The sequence below is a fragment of the Camellia sinensis genome, chromosome 10 (genome assembly GCF_055761805.1).
Source record: "Camellia sinensis isolate YWXY chromosome 10, ASM5576180v1, whole genome shotgun sequence".
NCBI lineage: Eukaryota > Viridiplantae > Streptophyta > Magnoliopsida > Ericales > Theaceae > Camellia > Camellia sinensis.
The window spans coordinates 2,404,316-2,420,397 of NC_138970.1; positions in this window are offsets into that span (position 1 = coordinate 2,404,316).

The window sequence follows — 16,082 nt, forward strand, 5'->3', positions numbered from 1 at the left end:
AATATTATTGAAGTTCTCTTATTATAAATATTTTTTCATTATTACTGTAACACTTATTGCATTAATCATGGGAGACATTTTAAATTTTATTATATTTTAAATCTCATCAATTATAACAAAAAGAATTCATAAAATAGTGAAGTAGGAAAGAGTATTTATTCTCTCTTCCCATATATGAATAGATATATATATTAGCCAACAAACAAACATCAAATGGCTTAAGCTGAGTGAGGGGAGCAGTAGCATCCAAAATTCTGTACCCATATTCTCGTCGGCAATTTGGGTCTCTTTCGGCTACCGACCTCACCTGTCGATCCACACCCACACATCTTGATAAAAGTAGAGAGAGAGAGAGAGAGAGAGAGAGAGAGAGAGAGAGAGAGAGAGAGAGTAGTGTCAGAATTACTTTAGGCAAACCCCCACTGACTCCTAAAACTGTAATTTTGATCGAGAATAACGTGGGAGGTGTTGTCCATGAGTGAGACAATTGGGATAACTGGGGTCCCACGATCCTCATATTACAACCTTATCATGGACTATTCAGTTGTTTGCTGCCACTTTTTTACTTATTTCATTTATGGCAAATTCTAACAGGTCCCCTACGACATTATTTAATGTTGAGAACGGGTAAAAAATGTTCAAAAAATACGGTGATGTTATATGTATTAATTAGTGTATACATTAATATATTAATTAGTGTTATGATATTATTATACAAATTATAAATACCTAAAATATCTAAAATTATATTACATCATCTGTTGGTACACTAGTGTGTACACTAATTAATGCATATAGCATTATTTTTAAAAATATGTGATAATACTAAAAATATCTTAATTTTAATAGAAGTGTATTAAATTTAGTAAAAAATGTTTTATTTTCTTCAATTCTTTGGTCTTTTACTTGTGAGTTATGTTAAAGATTCCAAATAATATTAAATTTTTTACCAAATCTCTCACATAGGTGTGAGATCCATACACATGTATTTGTGTGAGTCTCATATTCATGTGAAATGTTTGATAGAAAATTTTGTAGATTATTTAGAATTTATGACATTTTTCTTTACTTGTGCCAAAGATACTTCTTAGCAAAACCCTTAATTTATTTGTATGATACATTTATTTTGTTTATGACTTTTGCAATAAAAATGGTTAAATAAATAAAGTGAAAAACGAATGCTTAGGTTGTGTTTATAAATTATACTGTCTCTGTCCCAATTTGTTTGTCCATTAAAGAAAATTCAATTTATTAAGCAGACTATTTTTCCACCATTACCCTTCTATTTAAATTTTAAAATGTGTTTATAATAATTTATAGTGAGAAATTTTAGAAATTTAACCAAATTTAGCATCCTAAAATAGAAAGGGAACATGTATTTTGGGACAGATTAAAATGAAAAAATGGATCAACAAAATGAGACGAAGAGAATAATAAATAACCTCAAATTTAAATTATACTGTCTCCATCCCAATTTGTTTGTCCATTAAAGAAAATTCAACTTACTAAGCAGAATGTTTTTTCACCACTACCCTTCTATTTGAATTTTAAAATGTCTTTATAATAATTTATAGTGGGAAGTTTTAGAAATCCAACCAAATTAGCATCCTAAAATAGAAAGTGAACATATATTTTGGGACAGATTAAAATGAAAAAATGAATCAACAAAATGAGACACAGAGAATAATAAATAATCTCAAATTCTCTTACAAGTTCATCTCATATCATACATGCTGTGATATCGGCATTTAAATTTGACAAAATATTTAGGTCTCATTGGATAACATTACATTTTAGTTTAAAATTTTAAAAATTATTACAAAAAATAATGATATATGCATTAATTAGTGTACTAAATAATGTACTAATTGATGATGTGACATAATTTAAGAAGTTTTTGGTATTTGTAATGTGATTAATGAATAGAGTTAATAATAATGTCATAACTAGTGTTGGTACATTAGTTAGTACATTAATTGGTGCATATAGCACCACCGATTACAAAAATAAAAAATTTAACAAATCTCTTCTATTTGCACATCTTTTCGTAAAAACCAAAATGTCATTTCAAACATATTAATTGTTTTAGAAAAATGTTAGGGATACTAACAATCTTACTAACACACTCACAAGTTGATGCGGCTCCCATACCAAGTGATGATTGATCTTAACAAAACTTGTCAGTGTTTAGTAAGATTGTTAGAGTTCCTACTATTGTTATTTTTTTATCTCATATTTTAATTAAAAAAATAAAAAATTATTAAAATATGTTCCTAATTGAGGCTTAGAAGTTGTTTGGGATGTTCTAAATAAGTGTATTTTTTGACTTTTTATGAAATATGGGTTGGGTTTGAAGTAATGTAGTAGAGAGGTGATGTGACTTAAATAAGATGATGTGACTTAAATAGGATAGTGACTTTTTAATTTTTTGACTTTTTGACTTTTTTTAAAGATGTCAAACTTAGCCTTAATATATATAGAGGGGGCTATTTTTAAAATGAGTAATGCTACGTAGCTCGAAATCAACCCCCCTGAATCCCCCTAATTTAAAAAACGACGTCGTTTTTTCATTTGTTTTTTTTTTTTTTGGGTTGAATCAGAAACGAAGAAGAAGAAGAAGGGACGGGAGAAGGGAGAACTGGACAGGAGGGGGCATAAACCAGGGGCGGAGGCGCGGCGGAGGCGAGGCGGAGGCCGAGCTGCTGCGACGATCGGCGATCGGCCGAGCTTCTCTCCTCCTCTCTCTCTGTTTCCCTCTCTCCTCTCCTCTCTCCTCTCCTCTCTCTTTCTCTCCCTCTCTCTCTCTCTCGCCTTCACCCTCTTTTCCCTCTGTTTCCCTCTATTTTCATTTTCAGGGAATTCGGGTGAGCTCATTCGAGCTCCCAAGCTTTACCTTTTTAAAATATTATTTAGCCTAATCTCAATACAAAGTGTTTTTACCTTTTCAAATCAAATGACATCATTTTTGTCAAACCAGATTATTAAATAATTTTTTTTTGTGAAATCAAGGTGGATATTAATAAATTAAATAATAGTGGTGTTGTATATACCAATTAATATATACACTAGTATATCAACTAGTGTTATGATATCATTAATGACCCTATTTATTATACAAATTATAAATATTTAATATCTCTAAAATTATGTCACATCACTAGTTGATACACTAGTATGTACATTAATTAATACATATAGTATTATTCTTTAAATAATTATAAAAATTACTCATTCATTCCAAAATAATAATTCTTTTTAGGAAATCTAACTTTTTTTTAGTAGTAAAATTATTGTACTTTAAAAATATTAATTTTTTAAAATTACCCTTGGTAGTATATTTTTTTTGAAAATATAAATTGTCATAATTGTAATTTTTATGTTGTTAATGAATTTTAAAAAAAGACAAAATAAAAAATTCATGTTATTTTAGTTATTAATTTTTAAAAAATGGCTAATATTTTAAAATAAAAAGAAGTACTTATTAATCATTAATGAGGAGAAAACTGGGCTAAAGGACGAGGTGGCGTGAGATTCCAGATCCTCAGTCGCACTCTCTTTCCGCGCCTCCCTGTCGCCCTCTTAAACGACATCGTTTTGGAAGGTTTTTTTTTTTTTTCTTCTTCTTCTTCTTCTTCTTTCTTATTTTGCTTTCCCCTTCTCATTTTTGAACCCTCGCCTCTGAGGCAGAGAGGCAAATCTGGAGAAGGGTTGGTTAATCAACCTGGAGACCTCACTGGGTTAGTTAATCAACTTGGTGACCTCACTAATCTCTCTCTCTCTCTCTCTCTCTCTCTCTCTCTCTTTCTCTCTTCATTTTCAGATTGCAAATTGAATCGGAGAGAGACATGGAGGAAGAAGAGGAACAACAATCATCGACCCAAACCACCCCTTTTCTCAGCCTTCCATGGTGGCGCCACCGCCTCACCACTCTCCCATGAGCCACCGACCTCCGCCTCAAAACCACGATCTGGTCGGAACTCGAGGGCTCCGTCGGCGACCTCGGCACGTACATCCACATAGTCTTAGCCCTAACCCTAGTCTCCCACCTCGACCTCTCCACCACTCTCATCTTCACCTCCCTCTACAACATCTCCACCGGTCTCCTCTTCAGCACCCCCATGCCCGTCTAACCCATGAAATCCATCGCCATCGCCGCCGTCGCCATCTCCGAATCCCCTCACCTCACTATCCTCTAAATCGCCGCTGCCGGAATCTCCACCGCCTCCGTGCTCCTCCTCCTCGGCGCCACCGGCCTCATGTCCTTCTTCTACCGCTTCATCTATCCTCCACCTCCACCAACAGTACCCAATAAACCCATATTAACACAACTTTGCAAGCTTTATTACAAGGAAGAGAGAGAGAGAGAGCGAGAGAGAGAGAGAGAGAGAGAGAGAGAGAGAGCAACATACTAGTGTTGATGTATCAGTAACACAGTGCCCAGTGTGGAGTGTTGATGATAAGAAAGAAAGAAAGAAAGAAAGAAAGAAAGAGAAAGAGAGAGGGAAAAAAAAAACCCTTCAAAACGACGTCGTTTTGGAGGGCGATAGGGATGCACGGCAGGAAAGTGCCACCAAGGATCCGGATTTGTGGCGTGAAGGGCTGGGAATTAGACTTGGAGTTTGAGTTGGAAGTAAAATTTTTATAAGAAGATTTTGGGAAGTTGAGTTGGTAGTTTTTTTTTATATTAAAATAGCTAACAAAGATAAAATAGGTTGAGATAATTAATAAGATAAAATATCATAATTAAATCATAATTATTATTTTTTTTCTCACAATCATCAAGTCAACTATAAAAAAAAAAATTATTATTCTAAACATAATTTTTTTAATAAGACTAAAATAGTTAAAAAATTTAAAAGTTAATTAAAATAGTTAAATTCTCAAACAAGCTCAAAATTGTAAAAAAAATTTTTTTGGGGAGGATGGGAGTTCAAAAGAAATTGTGTAGGTACTACAATAAACAAAAATAACACTGGTTAATGTGATTAATTGAATGAGAAAAAATAAGTTATATCGTATGTTTTTTTTGAACGCCCATTCTCATGAGATACGTAAGAAGGAATTCATTTCAAAAAATAGTAATGTTATATAAAATTAAATTTTAATTTTTTTATTTATTAAAGTGATTATAATATTACTAAAGTTGATACTATTTCATATTTCAAAAATCATTGTTTAATTAAATAAGAATAAATTTAGGGTAAATTACACTGACAACCTTCATGGTCTGGAAATTACATCCCCTCCTTAAAGTTTAAATTTTCATTACAATTTAATCATTTTGTGTGTGGGAAAAAATCTGACCACGCTGCCCGCCTAGTAATCAGATGGAGAGCACTGGCAGAATAGATGGCTTCAGCAATCCTGCAACAGAAAGAAAAGGCTCCGGTGGTGGCTCTTCCACCCGGGGGCATTCCGACGATCAAGTCAGTATATCTCTCAAAGATAATCAAGTGCTAAACTCACAAGCTTGAGTATAAAATTGCGTACCTTAGACCCATGGGGGTGCCTCTCTTTTATAGTTTACTCAATCCTAGTCCCATTAGAAGCCTGACTTCTATGGACTCCAATTCAATACTGACTTCGGATTCTTCAAGAGATAAAGATAAACTCCCTAAGAGCTTTATCCTTATCTTGGCTAAGTCTCCTCGTTGTCCTAGGACTCTTGTCCCTTATCTGCTTATCTCGGATTCCGATATCTTCGAAGATAACCTCGGCAAATCCGAGATCACCTCGGCGTAACTACCACGACACGTGGCACTTCGGCTGACACGTCGGCGTCGCCATGCCACGTGTTGGTATCCAAAAAATATATCCCCACAGCTGCCCCCTAGGTTCTATTACCTCGGCATTCTGAGGTGATGGAACCTATATCGATATATTTTTCTGCATAGTGGCTAAAAAACTGTTTGGTCGAGATAATTTATTTTCAAGCCGATGTTTCCTCTTCGGAGAACAAGAATTCAAATGAACTCCACCACGCGCATGAGCTGTCATGCATATCTAACCGTTCCTTTCACGTGCTTTGTCTTCATTGGCCCGTGTCTGTGACGCGCCTGAAAGCTGTCTTTTACTCGTCTGCGCCGTCTGACGCGTGCGTTGCTCCAGGCGTAATAAATGCCCTGCTTTTGCCGCCGTTTCAAGCTTTTTTGATAAAACTTTTCTTTCCCTCTTCCTTTCTCCACTTCTTGCATTCTGATTTCTTGCTTTTTCTCTCTCTAAAAGCTCAAGCATTCTTCGAATCTGCCATTGCTCTAAGCCCCAAATTCTGCGACCGTCTTTATTCTTTCATTCCCGCGAAGCTTTTGCCACTGTTACAACTATCGTCTGATATCGGCGAATATCGCTCCGGCTTCATTTTATCTGGTAAGCAACTGGCCCCCTTACCCTCTTTTTCTAATTCTTGATTGTTTCTGAAGTTTCTTGCTATTACTGTTCTTCTTAGGCATTATTTGTGAATCATTCACCTGAATGCGTCTTATTTCACGATTTTTCACATGCCATGAACACTTTGCACTGTTTCACCACTGTTCTTGGCCCTTAACCCTCTATGTTCTTCGTGTTCTTGATAGCCCATCATTGTTCTTGTTTCTGAAACTTTGCTTTTGTTCTCTGTTTTCTGTGTCTTTACCAGATCTGTGCCCTCAATCTTCATCTTTATAGTTTTAGGTTTGGGATTTGTCTGTAGAACCTTCAATCTTTAGGAAAAACTAAAACAAACCTTACCAGTCCTTACCCAGGTTTGAAACCGAGGTTCTAGCAACCCTTCTGAAACACCTATCTTTTGAAACACAGCCTTCTTTGTTTAGGCCGACGTAATGGGTATGTGGAGACACCGGGTAACACCCCAACTAAACTTGAATTTTTTAGGCAAGAATTCTCCATTCCTGCCGATGTCCACCTGAGGCTGGCTGAAGATAATGACTCTATCATGCCCATGGATAATTCAATGCCCTTTCCTATAGTAGCTTTTACTGAGTGCGGACTCCGGCTTCCACTCAATCCCCTTTTTCGTGAGGTTCTCCACTTCTATAAGTTGAACCCTATGCAACTTACCATCAACTCCTATCGAGTGATTAATGGTATCATAGCCCTAACTAGGTAGGAAAATGTTAGGATCACCCTTGCCGATGTACAATATTGTTATACCATGTTCCCCCTTAACCTGAAGGAAAGAGGTTACGTCTACTACCTCAAGCCGAAGTCTACTGAATTCAAAATTGTAGCTGACCTCCCAGACTCCAACAAGGGAGTCGGGGATGACTTTGTCATTGCTTCGGGAAATTGGGAATTTGGTCCAGACGAAGATGTTCACCTCTACCCTCTTCCTCGAAAAGTTAAAAAGGGCAAGGGTAAGAGCCCAGCATCAATACTTAGTTATTTCTAAGTCTTTAAAAAATTGTCTGTTTCTAATGTCTGTTTGTTCTGTAGATCTTCATCAGCCACCAAAAAACATTCGCCAATCATACTTCACAGGAAAAGATTTAAAGAAGCTCCTTGATCTTCCAATCCACAAGCGCAAAGCTCCACTATTACTAAACTTTATTCCGACATACAAATCCACATTGCCCGACGTCCCAAAAAGGAAGAAAAAGAGTCTTTCTCCACCTTCCGCCACAACTCCTCCCATTGCTTCCACATCACGAGCAGACGAAGGACCCACTTCTGACCCAGTCGATCTGCCATCTACTTCAGCCCCATACTTAGTCCCAATATCAGAAAGAAAACGTCGGCGTCGACTTGTCAAGACTGCTGAGATGGGTCGCCCGAAGCCTATTGCAGTAGATCTTTTAGCCGACTTACCTGCCGATGTTGATACTGTTCCAGCTCAATCCATGCCCCCACCAAAGCCCAAGAGAGTAAAAAAGGCTCAGCCCAAGGCCAAAGCCGCTGAGGTTGAGGCTGAGGATGCTCTGCCCATCTCTCAATTGGCCGAGAATAAAAAGAGTACCTCTACTTCTGCCAAGAGGTCTGCTGAGGCCCAACCATCAGGATCCACTCAATCAAAGAAGACGAGGTCATCGTCTGCGACGACCTCGGGTTCCAAGAAACCCGATGTCCCCTGGGCCCCAAAGTTGACTTTGGAGGATAGGCCAATTATGTCAACTGAAAGTGCCGACGACATTAATGTCTGTGTCGCCCTCAGTACTGCCCTTCTTCTTCCAAGCGATCTGGAGCGAAATGCTGGATACAGCGAGTATGAAAACTACGCGCTAATGCTCCAGCACTCCGTTCAAGTAAGTGTTTCCTGTTTTGATTTTTCTTTCTGCTTTATACTTAGAAGATTTTCTAACACTTCTGTTTCCTTTCAGGCCATCCAGCACGCCCATTCGTTTTCAATGCAATCTTTTGAAAATCGACAAAGATTGGCCGACATGAAGAGGGAGGTTTCTGCCCTAAAAAAGGAGAACAAAGCTATTCTGACAAAGATGAAGAAGTTGAAAGATCAGGCCGAGGCTGCTACTAAGGCCCAACAGATGGCCGAAGAAAAGACGGAGTCTGCTGAAGCCATCAAAAAAGTTGCCGAGGCCGAGAAGAAAGATGCCGAGGTAAAAAAGGCTCAAGCCGAAAAAGAGCTCAAGCAGGCCCTGGCCACTAAAAACGCCGAAATTACTGAAGTCGATGAAAAAGCTTATGCCCAAGGAATGGCCGATGTTGCTGAGGACTACAAACTGCAAGTTATGCAGGCATGCAACAGGGGCTTTTCCCTTGGTTGGATGTCCTTGGCCAAAAAACTCAATGTTCCAGAAGATTCTCCTCTGCTCAAGGCTGAAGCTATTCCTCTCCCATTCCCTCCTCCTGCTCCATCTTCAAGTCAAGCTGAAGATGAGGCAGAATCTGAGGCTGAGGATGAAGATAATAATGAAGATGAGGCCTTGGTAAGGAAATCCAAGGATGCTACTGAGGCCAAGTCCCCTCCTTCAACTGAGCAAGTCATGGATTTAACTTTGGATGAAGAGGGTGATGAGGTTAGGGAGGCGCATAGGGAAGCTGTTACAGGGATATTATCATCCGACCTCCTTTTAGCTGAAAGAAGTCTTGACAAAACGCTTGCAGAGATTGATGCCGAGCTTGAAGCAGAAAAGATTGCCGAGGAGGTTCCACCAGAATCTTCCGAGGTCCCAGCGCCTCCAACTGTTAATGCTGAAGAATCCTGATTTGAATGTCTTTATTTCCTTGCCTTTTTTATACTCTGTTTTGTTTTCTGAACAATGTAAACTTCCTTTTATGGCCGATGTGCCTTCCTTTGAATACAGCTGCAATTGTTTTTCTATGGATGCTTCAATCTTTTAATTTCTCTTTGATTTGTTTCTGCATGGTTGTATGCCTTTTATTTTTTGCCACCTTTGTGCAATCTCCTCGGGGTTACATACCTCGGGTACAACAACATCAAACTTTACTTCGGCAAGATACAGACCTGAAAACTCTTGATAAATTCCAACAAGTGTTTAACATATACTATTCAATATTAACTCTGCAAGTTTCTTCTCAAGTTTCAACAAGTATGTAAACAGTGATCTCGGTCTAACCTACTTGTAAATTGCTACAAATTTCAACAAGTGTTAACATATACTGTAAACTGTTCTCAAGTTATAACAAGTGTTAAATAATGGTCTATTTGTAAATTGCTGCAAATTTCAATAAGTGTTTGAACAATATACTTAGCTTTTACTTCATCCTGCAAATTGCTGTAAATTTCGACGGATGATCACATGTCGGCTTAACATTATCTTGTAAATTGCTATAAATTTCAACAAGTGTTAAGCATCTTCTTTGATTGGATCAACTTGTAGATTGCTATAAGCTGTAAACTATAACCTTGGCTTCAACAAGTGAAGAGAAATAGTAATCTCGGCTTATCTTCAACTTGGAAATTGCTACAAATTTCAACAAGTGAAGATAAGGAATCAGCTTAATTTCAACTTGTAAATTGTTACAAATTTTAACAAATGAATTAAGGAATCAGCTTGACTCCAACTTGTAAATTGCTACAAATTTCAACAAGTGAAGACAAGGAATCAGCTTGACTCCAACTTGTAAATTGCTACAAATTTCAACAAGTGAAGAAAAAGGAATCAGCTTGACTCCAACTTGTAAATTGCTATAAATTTCAACAAGTGAAGACAAGGAACCAGCTTAATTCCAACTTGTAAATTGCTACAAATTTCAACAAGTGAATTAAGGAATCATCTTGGCTTAACTTCGGTTAAGCATCATCTCGGTCTAATTTCAGTTTTAAACATTATCTTTGGTTTAACCAACTTGTAAATTGCTACAAATTTCAACAAGTGGTAAACGCATTCTTCTTCTTCCTGCCCCCAATGTGAACCTGAGTTCTACTTGGATTCTCATTATTCATGTCTCCAAAAACATCAGTATGTAATTTTATCAGTCATATGTATTGAAAGAATTCTTGAAAAAACTTTATTGAAGACATCGGCAAAAAATACTGCACATCTAATGATAGAAGAATTTTAAATTACAAGTGTTCCAAGGTCTTGGCAGTGCTTTGCCCTCGTTATCTTCAAGCCGATAGGCTCCATTGCCTAATACCGAAGTAATTCTGTAGGGTCCTTCCCAGTTTGGGCCAAGCTTGCCCTCTCTGGGATCCTTTTTGTTGCCGACGACTTTTCTCAAGACTAAGTCGCCGACTTGAAAATCTCTTGGATTGACCTTTTTGTTGTAAGCTCTAGCGAGTTGTTGCTGGTATACTGCTAGCTGAATTGCAGCCTTTTCTCTTCGTTCTTCTAAAAGGTCCAGATCTCGAGCTAAGAGGATGTCGTTAATGCCATTTTCTACTCCCTGGGTCCTGATCCCTGGGATGCCGATCTCCAATGGGATGACAACTTCTGTGCCATAAGCCATGGCAAAGGGGGATTCCCTAGTTGATCTTCTCGGCGTAGTCCGATATGCCCAAAGCACGTTGGGCAATTCGTCTACCCACTTTCCTTTTGCTGTCTGCAGCCTCTTCTTTATTCCATCCAGAATTATTTTGTTGGATGCTTCTGCTTGCCCATTACTTTGGGAAAAACTTGGTGTTGAAAAGTAATTTTTGATCTTGAATTTTGCACAAAAGTTCTTGATGATTTTGCTGTCAAACTGTATTCCGTTGTCGGCAACTATTGCTCTTGGAATCCCAAATCTGGTGATGATGTTTTTCCATATAAAGTTCTTGACGTCCACATCTCGGATTTTGGCAAGAGGTTCTGCCTCTATCCATTTGGTAAAGTAATCTGTTGCCACCAGCAAGTATTTTCTCTGTCCAGTTGCTTGGGGAAGTTTCCCGACAAGATCCATGCCCCATTGTGCAAACGGCCAAGGGCTGGATACTGGGTTCAGGTCAGCAGCTGGCTGATGTATTAAAGGTGCAAACCTTTGGCATTGTTCACACTTCTTTACGTAAGCTTCAGCATCCTTTTGCATATAGGGCCACCAATACCCCTGGGTAATGGCCCTGTGGGCTAATGATCTTCCCCCAGCGTTGCTTCCACAAATTCCTTCATGAATTTCATATAGGAAATCTTCAACCTGCAAAGGGTGTACGCACCTTAAAAGAGGTCCTGTGAAGGATCTTCTGTAAAGATGTCCATCTTCTGTTAGACAGAATCTTGCAGATTTCAATCTAACTTTGTGTGCCTCCTTACGATTTTCTGACAACTTTCCTTCTTTCAGGAATGCAATAATTGCATCCATCCAGCTTGGCCCCATGTCCACACACATTGCTTGCTGTTTTGTGCTCCCTAGTTCTATGCTCGGGCCCGACATGTAGTCGATCATTATTGTTCTTGTTTTTCCAGTCTGAATTGAACTTGCCAAGTAAGCCAACGCGTCGGCGTGGGTGTTGTCATCTCGGCTCACTTGGAGTAGTCGGCAGTTCTGAAATAGGGCTGCCAATCTAATGACCTCTTTTGCATATGCCGACATCCTTTCATCCTTGGCTGCAGATTCACCTGTTGACTGGTTAACAATAAGTTGTGAATCACAAAAAACTATTACCTCATCTGCTTCTGCTGCTGCTGCCAGTTTTAGCCCTGCAATCAATGCTTCGTATTCCGCTTCATTGTTTGAGGCCTTGAACCCCAAACAGATGGACTGCTCTATTATTTCTCCATCTGGAGATATCAACAGTACTCCTGCCCCTGCTCCTTGACGGTTTGAACTTCTATCGACGAACAGTCTGAATGAATCGCCGATGTAGATGCTGTAGAGTCTGAGTTTTTCCTTCTTTTGCTCTTTTGCCTTTGGCTGGGCTTCTCCTTGCTTGCTGGGATACTGCTCATCTCGGCTCGACGGAGCCCGATGTTCGATGGTTTCAGGTGTTAATTCTGCCACGAAGTCGGCCAAAACTTGGCCCTTTATTGCTGTTCTCGGCCTGAACTCCAGGTCATATTGGCCCAGGGCCACTGCCCATCTTGCTATCCTTCCTGTTAAGTCTCCTTGTTGTAACAAGGATTTCAGTGGATGCTCTGTTAGGACCACAATCTTGTGATCCTGAAAGTAATGGTTCAACTTCTTTGAAGCCATTACTAAGGCTAGCATTAAGTTCTCCAGTGGTAGATACCTTGTTTCTGCGCTGGCCAAGGTTTTGCTTACATAGTAAACCACTTTTTGCTCCCTTTTTTCTTCTCGGATTAGTACTGCACTTACTGCGTGTTCTGAAACTGCCAAGTACAAAAACAGTTCTTCCCCTAGTTCTGGATTGGAAATGACCGGGGTTGTGGTCAAGTACTTCTTTAGGTCGGTTAGAGCGGCTTCGCATTCTTCTGTCCATAGAAAGTCTGTGGCTTTTTTCACCAAGTTGAAGAAGGGTCTGCATTTATCTGAGCTTCTGCTGATGAATCTGTTTAGGGCTGCGGCCCTCCCAGTAAGCATATGAACCTGTTTTGCTGACGTCGGGCTCTGTAGTTCTAAGATGGCCTTGATTTGGTCTGGGCTGGCCTCAATGCCCTTTCTCGTTACCAGATACCCTAAAAATTTACCTGATCCAACTCCAAACGCGCACTTTGATGCATTGAGTCGGAGCCGGTATGTTTTGAGTATATCAAAGACCTCTTTTAGGTCGGCAAGATGACCCTTAGATTCCTTGGTCTTTACGACTATGCCATCAATGTAGACTTCTACCATTTTGCTAATCAGGTGTTTGAACATTTTTGTTACTAACCTTTGGTAAGTTGCTCCTGCGTTTTTCAACCCAAAAGGTATTACCTTGTAACAGTATAAGCCTTTAGGGGTGATAAACGCAGTCTTCTCCTCGTCTGGTGGGTACATAGCAATCTGGTGGTACCCCCTGTATGCATCCAAAAAACTCATCCTTTCATGCCCTGAAATTGTATCTACTAGCTGGTCAATCTTGGGCAAAGGAAAGCTGTCTTTGGGGCAGGCTTTGTTGAGGTTGGTAAAGTCTGCACAGACCCTCCATTTACCGTTCTTCTTTTTCACTACCACTGTGTTGGACAGCCATGTCGGATAGTGAACTTCTCGGATGGCCCTGGCTTTCAGAAGTTTGTCTACTTCTTCTTCTACTGCTTCGACGTGTATCAACGTCGGTCTTCTGGCTCGTTGAATCACAGGTTTTGCCGACCTATCGACATTCAGTCTGTGGCAAGTGACTTCGGGGTCAATGCCAGGCATTTCATAAGGTGTCCAGGCGAACACCTCAATGTTGGCTCTCGAAAAATCTTCCAGTTCTCTTTCCTCTTCTTCGGCTAAGCCAGAACCGAGAAGAAAGAAACGTTCTTCGTCGCCCTCCTGGACTAGGATTTTCTTTCGTGTTTCTTCACTCTTTTCGGTTAGCTCCTTGCCGACATCATCTAGGACCTCTATGTCCTCGTCTTCAATCTCTGCCTCTTTTGGCTCTCGAATGTTGCAAGTGGACTTTGTTGCTGCCATGGAGCAACTTTTTGCCTGCAGTTGATCTCCTCTGACTTCTTCAATTCCATGCTCTGTGGGGAACCATAGTAGTTGATGCAATGTTGAGGGAACTGCCCCCATTGCATGCAACCATGGTCTTCCCAAGATGATGTTATATGGTGAGGGTGTGTCAATCACCATAAATTCTGTTTTGATCTTCCTAGTACCAGCTTGTACTTCCACGCTTGCTGCGCCCAGTGGCCATGTCGGTGTTCCATTGAAGCCGACCATAGGGTTGCTGGATTGTTCCAGGTCGTCAGGATGAAGGCCCAGCTTCTTGTAACGTCTGACGTACATGATGTCACAAGAGCTGCCTTGATCTATTAGGATGCGTTTTACGTGGCATTCCTCAACTTGGAGGGATACTACCAAGGCATCATCATGCGGATGCTGGACCATATCTAGGTCGGCTTCAGTGAAGGTTATCATTGGTCCTTGGCTTTCTTTAGGCCGAGGTCTTTTTTCCCCGATTTGGTAGACATGTTGTAAATGCCTTACCCTCTGGGTCTCTCCTCTGACTTCGTTCTCGTTGACCCTTGAATGGATCACATTAACCACTCTTGGTCCTCCTGCCTGTGGTTGTTGTGCTGGAGGTGGTGGAGCTGCTGGTGCTTGAGGCAATCTTGCCTGTTCTTCTCTGGTCCTGGCCTCATCAACAAGGTCCCTCAGATGGCCTTACCTTACCAAGTCTTCTAAGTGTGCTTTTAGGGCTCTGCAACCCTGGGTTGGGTGCCCTTCTTCATTGTGGTAAGCACAACGCCTACCCGTGTTTCTTCCCATGAATTCCCCTGGTGCTCTTGCTGGAGGTCTGAAATAAGGTTGGTTTCGTATTTGATCCAAGACTTTATGGATGGAGATTTGGAACACCGTCGTCACTGTCTGTTTACCCTTTAACTCTATTTCTTGTTTGGTCGGTCCGCTGTTACCTCGGCCTCGCTTCGGCGAGCCGTTTCCTTTCTCCTGCTTTATCTCTCTGTTTCCCGATGTATCTTCCTCGGCTCTGGCGTACTTTTCAATTCTTGCCATGAGTTCTTCCATGCTTTTTGGCAGTGTTTTTGCCAAAGACTTTCGTAGTGGACAGTCATCTTTGAGGCCGTTCTTGAAAGATACGACCGCCACTTCTTGGTTGCATTCGGGTATTCGATTGAACACCTCGTAGTATCTCTTCACATAGGCCCTAAGGCCTTCTTCCTTGGTGATTCTTAAAGCCATCAGGGCGTCGACCCTCAAGGGCTGTAGTTTGTTCGTCACAAACCTGGCCACAAACATCTCGGCCAGGCCTTCCCATGTCTTTACGCTTCCCTTCAGTAGTTTATGGAACCAATCGGATGCAATTTCCCCAAAGGATGAGGGAAATACTTTGCAGAGCAACGGCTCGTTTCCACTGTATAATGCCATTGAGTTCAGGTATAGTCCAACATGAAAGTTGGGGTCTGACTTACCATCATAAATTTGGAACCTCAGCATACTAAATCTCTTTGGTATTTGTCCAGTTCCACCGAGAATGGTGTTCTCGGCTTAACTTTGGAAGTGACCTCGGCTTCAACATTCTGCTGCCTCCTTTTGAAGTAGTCCCTCAAGTCTTCCTTACTCCTACCTGGAGCTCGGCTATCTCTGGACTTCAATCTTTTTGGCACACTACTTTCGGCCTCGTGGTGGGCCCGTTTCGATCTTTGAGTTCAGGTATAGTCCAACATGAAAGTTGGGGTCTGACTTACCATCATAAATTTGGAACCTCAGCATACTAAATCTCTTTGGTATTTGTCCAGTTCCACCGAAAATGGTGTTCTCGGCTTAACTTTGGAAGTGACCTCGACTTCAACATTCTGCTGCCTCCTTTTGAAGTAGTCCCTCAAGTCTTCCTTACTCCTACCTGGAGCTCGGCTATCTCTGGACTTCAATCTTTTTGGCACACTACTTTCGGCCTCGTGGTGGGCCTGTTTCGATCTTTTTCCATGGGTTGTGTCAAAGCAGAGTGCTTGCCCTTGAACATGATGATGTTCTTTGGGCCCTGGATTCTTCATGCGATGTGTCCTTTGGGACTCTTCTTGCCTTGGTTCCTCTCGTCCGACTTCCCTGGAGCGTCGGTGAGAGTGGCTTCCACTTCTGGTGTACTGAGGGGCTTCGGGGATTGCTTTTCTCCCTCCCTTCTGGGTATTAATAGCTGGCAT